This window comes from Schistocerca nitens, chromosome 5 (genome assembly GCF_023898315.1).
Source record: "Schistocerca nitens isolate TAMUIC-IGC-003100 chromosome 5, iqSchNite1.1, whole genome shotgun sequence".
Taxonomy (NCBI): Eukaryota; Metazoa; Arthropoda; class Insecta; order Orthoptera; family Acrididae; genus Schistocerca; species Schistocerca nitens.
This window is the reverse complement of record NC_064618.1, coordinates 161,913,183-161,927,605: the sequence shown is the minus strand read 5'-3', so window position 1 is coordinate 161,927,605 and position 14,423 is coordinate 161,913,183. Positions and strand designations below refer to the sequence as shown.

The 14,423-nt window shown below is 43.1% G+C and overlaps 1 pseudogene; it reads left to right on the top strand.

Moving 5' to 3' along the window:
* Positions 1-360: 360 nt before the first annotated feature.
* Positions 361-478, top strand: LOC126261105 (5S ribosomal RNA; annotated as a pseudogene).
* Positions 479-14,423: the final 13,945 nt, after the last annotated feature.

The following is a 14,423-nucleotide window of genomic DNA, read 5'->3' as shown; positions in this document are numbered from 1 at the left end:
GAGGCGGGCTGCTAGATTTATTACCGGTAGGTTCGAACAACACGTAAGTGTTACGGAGTGGAAATGCCTGGCGGGACGGCGATGTTCTTTTCGAGAAAATTATTAGAACCAGAATTTGAAGCGGACTGCAGAACGATTCTATTGCCGCCAACGTACACTGCGCGTAAGGACCACGAAGATACGGATCATACGGAGGCTTATAGACAGTCGTTTTTCACTCGCTCTACTTGCGAGTGGAACAGGGGAGGGAATGACTAGTAGTGGTGCGTGGTGCCTTCCACCATGCTTGGTACGGTGGCTTGTGCAATATCTGTGCAGGTGTAGATGTAGAAGATTACGGTGGCTCGGTAGTATAGAGAGGGCAACGGCCTTGCCGCAGTGGATACACCGGTTCCCATGAGATCACCGAAGTTAAGCGCTGTCGGACGTGGTCGGCACATGGATGGGTGACCATCCTGGCCACCGTGCGCTGTTGCCATTTTTCAGGGTGCACTCAGCCTCGAGATGCCAATTGAGGAGCTACTCGACCGAATAGTTGCGGCTTCGGTCAAGTATACCATCATAACAACCGGTAGAGTGGTGTGCTGACCCCACACTCCTCCTAACCGCATCCTCCATTGAGGATGACACGGCGGTCGGATGGTCCCGGTAGGCAACTCGTGGCATGAAGACGGAGTGGGTAGTATAGGGAAGATTGGGAGTGCTGAACTGGAGAAGGCTCTGGAAGTCCGGAGGTTATTGGAAAAGAGAGATGGTCGAGAGGAAGAAGAAGAAGGGTGTGTTTCTACGAAACGTGCTGTTTTTGTTGTGGTCTTCAGTCCTGAGACTGGTTTGATGCAGCTCTCCATGCTACTCTATCCTGTGCAAGCTTCTTCATCTCACAGTACTTACTGCAACCTACATCCTTCTGAATCTGCTTAGTGTATTCATCTCTTGGTCTCCTTCTACGATTTTTACCCTCCACACTGCCCTCCAATGCCAAATTTGTGATCCCTTGACGCCTCAGAACATGTCCTACCAACCGGTTCCTTCTTTTTGTCAAGTTGTGCCACAAACTCCTCTTCTCCCCAATTCTATTCAATAGCTCCTCATTAGTTATGTGATCTACCCATCTAATCTTCAGCATTCTTCAGTAGCAGCACATTTCGAAAGCTTCTATTCTCTTCTTGTCCAAACTATTTATCGTCCATGTTTCACTTCCATACATGGCTACACTCCATACAAATAATTTCAGAAACGACTTCCTGACACTTAAATCTGTACTCGATGTCAACAAATTTCTTTTCTTCAGAAACGCTTACCTTGCCATTGCCAGTCTACATTTTATATCCTCTCTACTTCGACCATCATCAGTTATTTTACTCCCCAAACAGCAAAACTCCTTAACTACTTTAAGTGTCTCTTTTCCTAATCTAATTCCCTCAGCATCACCTGACTTAATTCGAATACATTTCATTACTCTCGTTTTGCTTTTGTAGATGTTCATCTTATATCCTCCTTTCAAGACACTGTCCATTCCGTTCAACTGCTCTTGCAAGTCCTTTGCTGTCTCTAACAGAATTACAATGTTATCGGCGAACCTCAAAGTTTTTATTTCTTCTCCTTGGATTTTAATTCCAACTCGGAATTTTTCTTTTGTTTCCTTTACTGTTTGGTCAATATACAGACTGAATAACATCGGTGAGAGTGCTATAAACTGTATAAAAATTAACAGCCAATGCGTCGCTACATTTTAATGAAAATCGACGCCGGTTGTGGGAGCCTGCTTACACACACAGCTCACGTGGATGTGGCTAGCAGCTGGATGTACGTTCACTCGAATGCACTCGGTGGGGAACTTGGATGTGGTCATTCGCTCGAGTTTCATAACTACTCCCCTGTTACTACACTGTCCCAGGGGGGCCACAGGTGGGCGCTTCGGGCACAGCAGCGAAAAGAGTGTAAAACAGGCGGAGTCGCTTTCTGGGAGAGTGGCCTTAGAGCCGCTGCGAGTACCACCCCCAGGTAGTGCTGGCACCACGCTAAGTGCGCGGCAGGTGGCGCAGCAGCGGCCGCTACTGCAGGCCAGCAGGCGCGCCGTGTGTGTGTGCGTGTGTGTGTGCCACCGCGCGCGCGTGCGGGGCGCCGAGGCTCGTAACACGAGCTGCCGGCGAGGGAGGGTGCCTCGCAGCCGCTGCCGTTCCGCTGCTGCCGGTCGATGCGGGACACCGGAGCGTCACGTCGTGTCGTGGAGTCGATGCCGCGGCTAGCACCGACACCCGTGCCTGGTGTTTAGTGAGAAACACTGTGCGTGTGCCGTGCGTCCCCTCCAGAGACAGTGTCAATTATCAAGTGGCTAACAAGAGGATAATGGAATGTAGTGGAATTAAGTCGGGTGATGCTGAGGGAATTAGATTAGGAAATGAGACACTTAAAATAGTAAAGGAGTTAATCTTAGAAGGAAGATTAAGGAAAGGCAAACCTACGTTTCTAGCACTTGTAGACTTAGAGAAAGCTTTTCACAATGTTGACTGGAATACTGTCTTTCAATTTCTGAAGGTGGCAGCGAAAGGCCATTTACAATTAGTACAGAAACCAGATGGCAGTTATAAGAGTCGAGGGGTATGAAAGTGAAGCAGTGGTTGGGAAGGGAGTGAGACAGGGTTGTAGCCTCGCCCCGATGTTATTCAATCTGTATATTGAGCAAGCAGTGAAGGAAACAAAAGAAAAATTTGGAGTAGGTATTAAAATCCATAGAGAAGAAATAAAAAAGGTTGAGGTTCACCGATGACATTGTAATTCTGTCAGAGTCAGCAAAGGACTTGGAAGAGCAGTTGAACGGAATGGACAGTGTCTTGAAAGGAGGATATAAGATGAACATCAACAAAAGCAAAACGAGGATAATGGAATGTAGTCGAATTAAGTCGGATGATGCTGAGGAAATTAGATTAGGAAAAGAGACACTTAAAGTTGTAAAGGAGTTTTGCTATGTGGAGAGCAAAATAACTAATGATGGTCGAATTAGAGAGAATATAAAATGTAGACTGGCAATGGCAAGGAAAGCGTTCCTGAAAAAGAGAAATTTGTTAACATCGAGTATTGATTTAAGTGTCAGGAAGTCGTTTCTGAAAGTATTTGTGTGGAGTGTAGCCATGTATGGAAGTGAAACACGGACGATAAATAGTTTAGACAAGAAGAGAATAGAAGCTTTCGAAAAGTGGTGCTACAGAAGAATGCTGAAGATTAGATGGGTAGATCACATAACTAATGATGAGGTATTGAATAGAGTTGGGGAGAAGAGGAGTTTGTGGCACAACCTGACAAGAAGAAGGAACCGGTTGGTAGGACACGTTCTGAGGCATCAAGGGATCACAAATTTGGCATTGGAGGGCAGCGTGGAGGGTAAAAATCGTAGAAGGAGACCAAGAGATGAATACACTAAGCAGATTCAGAAGGATGTAGGCTGCAGTAGGTACTGGGAGATGAAGAAGCTTGCACAGGATAGAGTGGCATGGAGAGCTGCATCAAACCAGTCTCGGGACTGAAGACCACAACAACAAGAGTAACGAAAAAAATGGGGGATATGTTCATTGGCGGTCAGTTTAGCTTTATGGAAGGTAAAAGCAGCAGAGAGGTGATTCTGACGTTGGGATTGATAATGGACGCAAAACTAAAGAAAAATCAACACACGTTCGAAGTTCATGGGATATGCCGACCTGGAAAAGCGTTCAACAATGTCAAATGGAGCAAGGTGTTCTAAATTCTGAGAGAAATAGAGGCAAGACATAGGAAAAGACGAGGAATACACAGTATGTACAAGAGCCACGAGGAAACAATAGGCAGGCCAGAGTGGTCGAGCGGTTCTAGGCTCTACAGTCTGGAACCGCGCGACCGCTCGTGCATGGATGTGTGTGATGTCCTTAGGTTAGTTAGGTTGAAATAGTTCTAAGTTATAGGCGACTGTCGACCTCAGAAGGTAAGTCCCATAGTGCTCAGAGCCATTTGAACCACTTTTGTGGGAACAATAACAGTGGAAGACAAAGAGCGAAGTGCTCGGATTAAAAAGGGTGTGAGACAGGGATATAGTCTTTTGGCGTCTACTTTTCATTCTATACCGGAACGTCGAAGAAGCCTTGTCGGATATAAAAGAAAGAAGTTTCCTTTAATTTTCGTCTGTGGTCACAACCTTTTTATTAACAGATTACTGGTTTCGTTCTATAATGACCATCATCATTTCTGTTTTATAAAAAGAAAATTCTAGTGTACTGCAGCCATAGTGACATCGTCAAATGTTACATTAGGACTCTGTTTTTATAAAACAGATCTGTTGATGCTCATTATAGGCCGAAACCGGTAATGTCTTAATAAAAAGTTTGGGACCATAGATGTAAATTAAAGGAAACTTATTCTACATACGGATCACTCTTTTATTCGAGTCAGTCTCAGCTTGTGATAAAACAAAGAATCTAAGGCGGGAATAAATTTCAGGGTTAAAGGGGCATCAATAACAAGATTCGCTGATGGTAGTGCTATTATCAGTCAAAATGAAGAATTACAGGATCTGCTGAATGAGGCGAACAGGCTAATGAGTACAGAATACGGATTGAGAACATATCAAAGAAAGTTGAAAGTTATAAGAAGTATAAGGAATGAGAACAGCGAGAAATTTAATATGAGGATGGGTGACCACAGTTGATGCAATTAGGGAATTCTGCTACCTAGGCAGTAAAGTAACCTATGATGGACGGAGCAAGGAAGGACATAAAGCAGACTAGCACTAGCAAAAAGAGCATTCCTGGCCAAGGGAATTCTATCAGTATCAAACAAAGGCCTTGTATTAGAACGAAATTTCTGAGAAATTACGTCTTGAGCACAGCATTGTATGGTAGTGAAAAGTGAACTGTGGGGAAACCGGAGCAGAACTGAATTGAAACATTTGAGATGTGGTGCTACAGACGAACGGTGAAAATGAGGTGGACTGATAAGGTAAGGAATGAGGAGGTTCTCCGCAGAATCGGAGAGGAAAGGAACATGTGGCAAACACTGACTAGGAGAAGGGACAGGATGATAGCTGTTAAGACATTGGGGAATGACTTTCATGGTACTAGAGGGAGCTGTCGAGAGCAAAATTCGTATAGGGAGAGAGAAGTTTGAATACATCCAGCAACTACTTGAGGACGTAGGTGGCAAGTGCTACTCCACGATGAAGAGGTTGTCACAGGAGAGGAATTCGTGGCGGCCACGTCAGAGCAGTCAGATGATTAATGACTCAAAAAAAATTGAGGAAGAAACTTCTAAGAATATAGGTATTACGCACAGCATTGTATGGTAGTGAAACATAGGATGTGGGAAAACCGGAAGAGAGAATCGAGCATATGAGTTGTGGTGCTACAAGAGAATGTTGAAAATTTGGTGGGCTGAGAAGGTAAGAAATGATGAGGTTCTCCGCAGAATCGGTAGGAAACGGATATACGGGAAACACTGACAAGATGAAGGAACAGAGTGTTAGGGCATTTCTTAAGGCATCAGAGGGTCACTTCCACAGTACTAGAGGGAGCTGTAAATCGTAAAAACTGTAGAGGAAGACTTAGGTTGGAATACAACCTCCAATAATTGAAGATGTAGTTTGCAAGTGCTTTTCTGGAATGAAGACTTTGGAATAAGAGAGGAATTCGTAGCGGGCCACATCATACCAGTCACCAGTCGGAGGACTGAAAGAAAAAAAAAAAAAAAAACAATATTCAAACCTTGTGGCCACACTGCATTGAATTCAGAAGAATGAAGCAAAAAAAAATGAGTACCTGTTAGGTGAAGAGCACTTTCGCTCTCGGAAAGGTGAAGGCGCCAGAGAGACAGTTCTAATAAGGGAGTGTAGTTGGACTCTAAGACTCCGGTTGGTGTAACCGGTGAATTGCTCGATATTTTAATAGGAGCGATGCGACCATTCGCGGTTGTTGGCAGTAATGGGTGAAACATGGACAAAGGATGTGACTGAAGAGAGAAGGTAAGGACCCCGAGCAATCGGCAGAGCAGCACTCAGAGCCACGGATTCATCATTACCGTCTCCCCGACGTGCGACTGGTGGTTCAGTGACCGCAAAGGTAATTAATATGCGGCTCACAGAAAGGGGACTGAGCTCCCTGTGCCTCTTGCGGCGGCTGCACACCAACAACCCGTTATCAGTTGTGTCGGGAACATATGGCCAAGAATCTCACTGACTGCACTAGAATTCTCTGCAGTGATAAGTCCTACTTTCAACTGAGCACCGATGATCACTGAAGACGTGCCTGGAGACGCCGTAGCCAGCTGAGAGATACCAACCTGAATGCCGTCCGCGAAACGGCCCGACAGCCAGGAGTGATGATATGGATTGCCATTTCATTTCATGGCAACACTCCTTTGGTTGTCGTACACGGCATCATTGCAGCACAGCGGTATGGCGATGATATTTTACATCCCGTGTTGTTGCCCTGCATGGCAAACCTACGTGATTTCCGTAAGATAATGCCAGCTCACACAGGGCGAGTGATTCGACTCCTTGCTTCGCGCCTGCCAAACCGAACCTCGACCAGCAAGGTTACCGGATTTCTCCCCAGTTAAAAGCGATTGGAGGATTAAGGCTTGGGTTTTGATGATCTCCCTCGCCATCTGAACAGAATTTAGCAAAAAATCCCTCAGTAGGACATTCAGCAACACTCACAATGCCAAGCACAATAACAGTTGCATAAGCACCAGAGGTGGACAAACGTGTCAGGACCTGCTCAGTTTCTGAGGCCCTTTCTCTTGAATGAATCATCCAGCTTTTCCGAAATTACAATCATTTGTTTGTTTGGTTCAAATGACTCGGAGCACTATGGGACTTAATATCTGTGGTCATCAGTCCCCTAGAACTTAGAACTACTTAAACCTAACTAACCTAAAGACATCACACACATCCATGCCCGAGGCAGGATTCGAACCTGCGACCGTAGCGGTCATGCGGTTCCAGACTGAAGTGCCTAGAACCGCACGGCCACACCTGCCGGCTTTGTTTGTTTGTACACGTGCATAACATATACCGATTTATGTTCCATTCGGTTATTTTGTTCGTGGTGCATCTTTCTCTTTTTTGTCTTAGATTGTGTGTGTGTGAACAAATACGTGTGAAATATGTCTAAAAAGTCCGAGATACATTTGCCATTTCTGTAAGTGGGCAAAGCAAAGGGTAAAAAGCTCATCCTAAGCCCGTAAAACGTTTTCAGACAAATTTTTACACATATTAGTTACGATGTGGAAAGAAACGCTGTGAGGGTAAGAACCACCATTCTCCTATAGGGGTGAGTGAGGGTGATGACGTAAAGAGAAATGAGATGGATAGACAGGGGAAAGAGGAGGTGAGCACAGATAGGGGAAAAGGACAGAGAGCGAAAGATGGGGAAATGAAGAGAGAGAGGGGAAGGGAAGAGATGGCTAGAAAAAGGAGGAGATGGAGAGAGGCAAGAGGAAAAAGATATACAGAGATGAGGAGAGTAGATGAGAAGGGTGAAGGAGGAAATGGACTAAGAAAAAGAAATGGAGGATATGAACAGAGAAAGGGGAGAAGAGGAAATGGGAAACGGAATGAGAAGGAGGTGGACAGCAATGAGGGAGGTGCAGAAGGAGAGAGTCAAAGAGGTGGAGATAGACGAAGAGAGTGGAAGCAGGAGGGGGAGGGAGGAGGCGGAAATGAACACACAGTAAAGGAGCAGTTGGTCAGAGGCGGCTGAACAGATGGAAAGAGAGAAGAGGAAGGAGCGGATGCACAAAGAGAGAAAGGAGGAACGAGTGGATAGAGAGAGGGATAGAAGGAGATAGAGGAGCAGGAGGACGCTGGAAGATCGAGGTGTAAGTGGACAGGGAGAGGAGATGGACAAAGAGGTGATGAAAGAGGAAATTTATAGAGAGGGGAGGAAGGAGGAGATGGGGGAGATTGTAATATTCTGTATACAAAAAGAATACAAATCATTTTTAAGAACTTTATACATGAAGCCCTTGTAACAAACTAAAGAAAAGCATATCTAGACCTGTTCTCCTGCATCGTTTGAACTGATTTATTAATGAAGGAATATTTTAATAGTTCTCACGTTAGGACCAGAATATAAATGATCTTAATTTTCTCCCTTCTGTTCAAACACAAGTCTTGTCACATGATTTCACACGGATCTATAATTCATTGTCTGCTACATAAAGTTATTGTTCTTAGGTGGTGTCACTAATAGTAACCCAGAGAAGTAAGGCAGTGAATCTTGCAGCCATGGAAATGATCCTTCTGTCTCCAGCCATCCGTCACGGAGGATACAATTCAGTGAAACTGGGGTCAGTATGAGTGAAATATGATGGAATTCCGCTATGCAGAGATTGACATATTGACCATCTGGCAAGTCTCGAAGGGTATTCAGAATAAAACTCATGTAGACAGCAGCTATAACATATGTTGCGGGGACACAGATATACCAGACAGGAATCAACACAAAAGTGTTAGCACTGCGGCTGGAGATATTTCCTATTTGTAAAAGCTGTGTATCATCCATCCAAAAAAACTAATCTTGCAAATTTGCTATTCCATCTCTTCCAAATGTTACCATGTATACCGACATATCTGAATTATACGCAATCCGTGCAACATTTCATTGGTTAAGGATTTGCATTCGGTGATCGCTAGGGGAAACATCCTGCACATATTCAAAATGATATGAGTACATGAGCTGTGCTTGAAGTAACTTCCATGAGGTACTATTTGAGTTATAGTACGTTACGAAGACAAGTCAGGTGTTGCCTCTGCCTCAGTTTCGGCACCATGAAAAAGAAGTGTGAACCACAGAAGATGGATCTATTTCGATTTACCGTTTGTGTGTAACGGGTCCTGTCTAACAGTCACTGTGATGAACGAGAATAATTGATATGTTAATGGGCTGTTTACTCCATGGTAATCTTTTTCATATGGCACTGGAAGCTCCCATTTATTAGAATTAGCGCAATCAGTCATAAAAATCACTTCAGCTTGTTCACGAAAGTAATATCCTGCTCGGTTAAACAGAAAACTTATCTAATATTTCACTACTGCTACAGATAGAATACATATTGTACTTCGATGAACACAAATTTCAAAAGTATGAATATTTCTCCATAGCAATGTAACGCAAGTATGTGCTAGGTGACGTCACACAGTAGTATCTATCCCCTACACAACGAAATAAAGTATGCTGTAATTGGTCGCAAAGTTTAGCTGTAGAATTTTGTTTGAAATCACGTTGAATGTAAAATTCCATAGCTGACTAAATTAATAAAGGTTCTCGGATATGCATCATGAATATTTATGCTGGATTTTCTGTCAGGAATCTGCCCCCATATGTTTTTAAAAGTTTTCTATACCTATGGAATAAGTGTACACAGAGATGGTAAAAATTTAATAAGTGATGAACTCTGGCTCTGTAGCCGAATATCCGAACAGCAAATAAATATATTAAAATAAAGATAAGTCGTCATACGTGTCGACTACGTGCGACAGATGGAGTAATAGGATTTGGCTTTAAAAAGGAAAATACCAAGGCTTTTTTTTTGTAGATTCTATTTTCGGTCTTCGTAACGTACTACCGATGATCGTTATTTATCCGACGCTTAATACAGACATATTGTTACAATATCAGACAACTTTATGAACGACACACATATGATGTTCATCCACAGTTTAATAACGGTTCAGATGGCTCTAAGCACTATGGGACTTGACATCTGAGGTTACCAGTTCCCTAGAATTAGAACTACTTAATCCTAACTAACCTAAGGACATCACACACATCCAAGACCAAGGCAGGATTCGAACCTGCGGCCGTAGCAGCAGCGCGATTCCGGACTGAAGCGCCTAGAACCGCTCGGCCACAGCCGACCGCAGTTTAATAACATTTAGTTTAACGTGAAACCTCATGGTGGAAGGCTGCATCATCTGATTTCCCTTGTTGTTGTTGTGGTCTTCAGTCCTGAGACTGGTTTGATGCAGCTCTCCATGCTACTCTATCCTGTGCAAGCTTCTTCATCTCCCAGTACCTACTGCAACCGACATCCTTCTGAATCTGCTTAGTGTATGCATCTCTTGGTCTCCCCCTACGATTTTTACCCTCCACGCTGCCCTCCAATACTAAATTGGTGATCCCTTGATGCCTCAGAACATGTCCTACCAACCGATCCCTTCTTCTGGTCAAGTTGTGCCACAAACTCCTCTTCTCCCCAATCCTGTTCAGTACCTCCTCATTAGTTATGTGATCTACCCATCTAATCTTCAGCATTTTTCTGTAGCACCACATTTCGAAAGCTTCTATTCTCTTCTTGTCTAAACTATTTATCGTCCATGTTTCACTTCCATACATGGCTACACTCCATACAAATACTTTCAGAAAAGACTTCCTGACACTTAAATCTATACTCGATGTTAACAAATTTCTCTTCTTCAGAAACGCTTGCCTTGCCATTGCCAGTCTACATTTTATATCCTCTCTACTTCGACCATCATCAGTTATTTTGCTCCCCAAATAGCAAAACTCCTTTACTACTTTAAGTGTCTCATTTTCTAATCTAATACCCTCAACATCACCCGACTTAATTCGACTACATTCTATTATCCTTGTTTTGCTTTTGTTGATGTTCATCTTATATCCTCCTTTCAAGACACCATCCATTCCATTCAACTGTTCTTCCAAGTCCTTTGCTGTCTCTGACAGAATTACAATGTCATCGGCGAACCTCAAAGTTTTTATTTCTTCTCCATGGATTTTAATACGTACTCCGAATTTTTCTTTTGTTTCCTTTACTGCTTGCTCAATATACAGATTGAATAACATCGGGGAGAGGCTACAACCCTGTCTTACTACCTTCCCAACCACTGCTTCCCTTTCATATCCCTCGACTCTTATAACTGCCATCTGGTTTCTGTACAAATTGTAAATAGCCTTTCGCTCCCTGTATTTTACCCCTGCCACCTTTACAATTTGAAAGAGAGTATTCCAGTCAACATTGTCAAAAGCTTTCTCTAAGTCTACAAATGCTGGAAACGAAGGTTTGCCTTTCCTTAATCTTTCTTCTAAGATAAGTCGTAAGGTCAGTATTGCCTCACGTGTTCCAGTATTTCTACGGAATCCAAACTGATCTTCCACGAGGTCGGCTTCTACTAGTTTTTCCATTCGTCTGTAAAGAATTCGTGTTAGTATTTTGCAGCTGTGGCTTATTAAACTGATTGTTCGGTAATTCTCACATCTGTCAACACCTGCTTTCTTAGGGGATTGGAATTATTATATTCTTCTTGAAGTCTGAGGGTATTTCGCCTGTTTCATACATCTTGCTCACCAGATGGTAGAGTTTTGTCAGGATTGGCTCTCCCAAGGCCGTCAGTAGTTCTAATGGAATGTTGTCTACTCCGGGGGCCTTGTTTCGACTCAGGTCTTTCAGTGCTCTGTCAAACTCTTCACGCAGTATCGTATCTCCCATTTCATCTTCATCTACATCCTCTTCCATTTCCATAATATTGTCCTCAAGTACATCGCCCTTGTATAGACCCTCTATATACTCCTTCCACCTTTCTGCTTTCCCTTCTTTGCTTAGAACTGGGTTTCCATCTGAGTTCTTGATGTTCATACAAGTGGTTCTCTTATCTCCAAAGGTCTCTTTAATTTTCCTGTAGGCAGTATCTATCTTACCCCTAGTGAGATAAGCCTCTACATCCTTACATTTGTCCTCTTGCCATCCCTGCTTAGCCATTTTGCACTTCCTGTCAATCTTATTTTTGAGACGTTTGTATTCCTTTTTGCCTGCTTCATTTACTGCATTTTTATATTTTCTCCTTTCATCAATTAAATTCAATATTTCTTCTGTTACCCAAGGATTTCTACTAGCCCTCGTCTTTTTACCTACTTGATCCTCTGCTGCCTTCACTACTTCATCCCTCAAAGCTACCCATTCTTCTTCTACTGTATGTCTTTCCCCCATTACTGTCAATTGTTCCCTTATGCTCTCCCTGAAACTCTGTACAACCTCTGGTTCTTTCAGTTTATCCAGGTCCCATCTCCTTAAATTCCCACCTTTTTGCAGTTTCTTCAGTTTGTGGTCAGAGTCCACATCTGCCCCTGGAAATGTCTTACAATTTAAAACCTCGTTCCTAAATCTCTGTCTTACCATTATATAATCAATCTGATACCTTTTAGTATCTCCAGGGTTCTTCCATGTCGAAACAAGGCCCCCGGAGTAGACAACATTCCATTGGAACTACTGACGGCCTTGGGAGAGCCAGTCCTGACAAAACTCTACCATCTGGTGAGCAAAACAAGGATAATGGAATGTAGTCGAATTAAGTCGGGTGATGTTGAGGGTATTAGATTAGAAAATGAGACACTTAAAGTAGTAAAGGAGTTTTGCTATTTGGGGAGCAAAATAACTGATGATGGTCGAAGTAGTGAGGATATAAAATGTAGACTGGCAATAGGGGTAATGCAGGAGTAGGTTGATTTCCCTTATACTAATTTATTTTTGTATTACTAGATTTTTCTATAACTGGCAATTATTTATTATTATTCTGTGTGCGAAAAACAAGATCACCGCACTTGTGGAAAATGTATCATTAGTACATGGGAACCAGATGACGCAGTGTTCTACTGAAACGCTTCTTGTGTTTCTATGTAATGGTATTAAAAAGAGACTAAAGTTCTTATTTGTGCTATTTATTAAATTAATTCGGTAGTCGTTGATGTCATCAAGTTCTAGACAGCTTGTAAAAGGCCTCTATTTACTTTATGCAGAAGAGTAGATTTTATGTAATTGTTTCCAAAGGTGTTCGTCGACTTCTAAAATTAATAAAGTCTTTCTGAAAGAAGTTCAGTCGGTCAGGTATTGCATGCGAGTTGGAAAGAATTAGACCGTGTATAAGAACGGAGGAATCTTTGCGCATCGACGTTTCCTAGAACCTACTGTCCCTTCTGTTCATATTTCGTATTACGTTTTGCGTGTGTGTTTTAGCTTGCCTTATTTCTTACTTTTGAATCAACATGAATTGACACGTAGACCTCCAGGCCTATGGGATGGTTTTAGCTTTGCTCTGTTCTGTTCTTTGGTATAATTGTTACTGGTACTACAGTGCTAAATTGCTTCAGTTCCATTGATTCGCACACGTACCATCCTTGACGTTTTGTTTGCATATTTTTGTGACAGTACGTGGTTTCATAATGCGTCGTAATAGGTTATCTGTAATATTTCGTGTGTTTAGTGTTTACTGCCATAGGCCTACTTCCCAGCGGTTACCACGATTCATGTATCCTTGAATTACACATAGCTTGCTGATTTTGTCCAGGGGTGGGGGACAACGCATGGGAAGCATAGACAATTAAATTGGCCAGAGCAGCGTAGTACAAACAGCAATGACAATATAAAAGTTCTAAAAAATGAGACAACAGAGAATGCGTAAATTCAAATGGCTCTGAGCACTATGCGACTTAACTTAGAACTAATTAAACCTAACTAACCTAAGGACATCACACACATCAATGTCCGAGGCAGGATTCGAACCTGCGACCGTAGAGGTCGCTCGGCTCCAGACTGTAGCGCCTAGAAACGCAGCGCCACTCCGGCCGGCGAATACGTCAGTCTTCAGGCTTTCGTTGCCGTATCACTGATGTTATTCTAGGCTGTTAGGCTACGTCAAATTTCTTCTAACGGTCGACGTTTCGACCCCTCTGCTGGGGTCATCTTTATGATATTTTGGTGGACATTGCTGAATGAACCCTGTTAGATACCAGTGTCGCGCTCCCTTTGAAAGTGGAGTTTCCCGCGCTTGTGCTGGAAAAATGCGATGACTGGGTAAAATTGTGGCTAACGTTGAAGGGCCATCATCATTGGACAATAAGTGAAGTATTCCCGCATATTTTTGAATAAATCTCTTGCGGCTACCGTTGGTCGCCCATCGTTGGGAGTCTGAAGGACAATTCTCTCGCACTCATGCCTGAGGAGAGTTATTGGTTAAAATTCCTCCTGCTGCTATTAGTGGTCCCCATCATTGGCCAGAAGCGAAACTGGCTGAGCAAGGGAAGCGGAACCTTTACCCAAAATATTATAGTCCGCAGAGGTGGGAGCAGTCCTCTCTATCGAAGTTACATGCGTTCTTAGATATTTCAATGATTCCTCTGACTCTTCTCTTACAAATGTTGGTTTCGTAGCCAGCACACGTTCGTTTTTAAAATCAATCTCAAGGCCACAGTTATTGTGATGTTCTGCTACTGCCGTTACACACTTCGTTTTAGCCAGGAATACACCTCTGTGGACAATAATTTTGATAAACTTTCCGCCTCTCTGGTTCTGGCCATATCGCTTCTAACCAATAAAGATGGTCCACCACTGGTAGCAGGAGAAAATTTAACCAATAACTCTTTTGCAGCGTAAGTGCAGGAAAA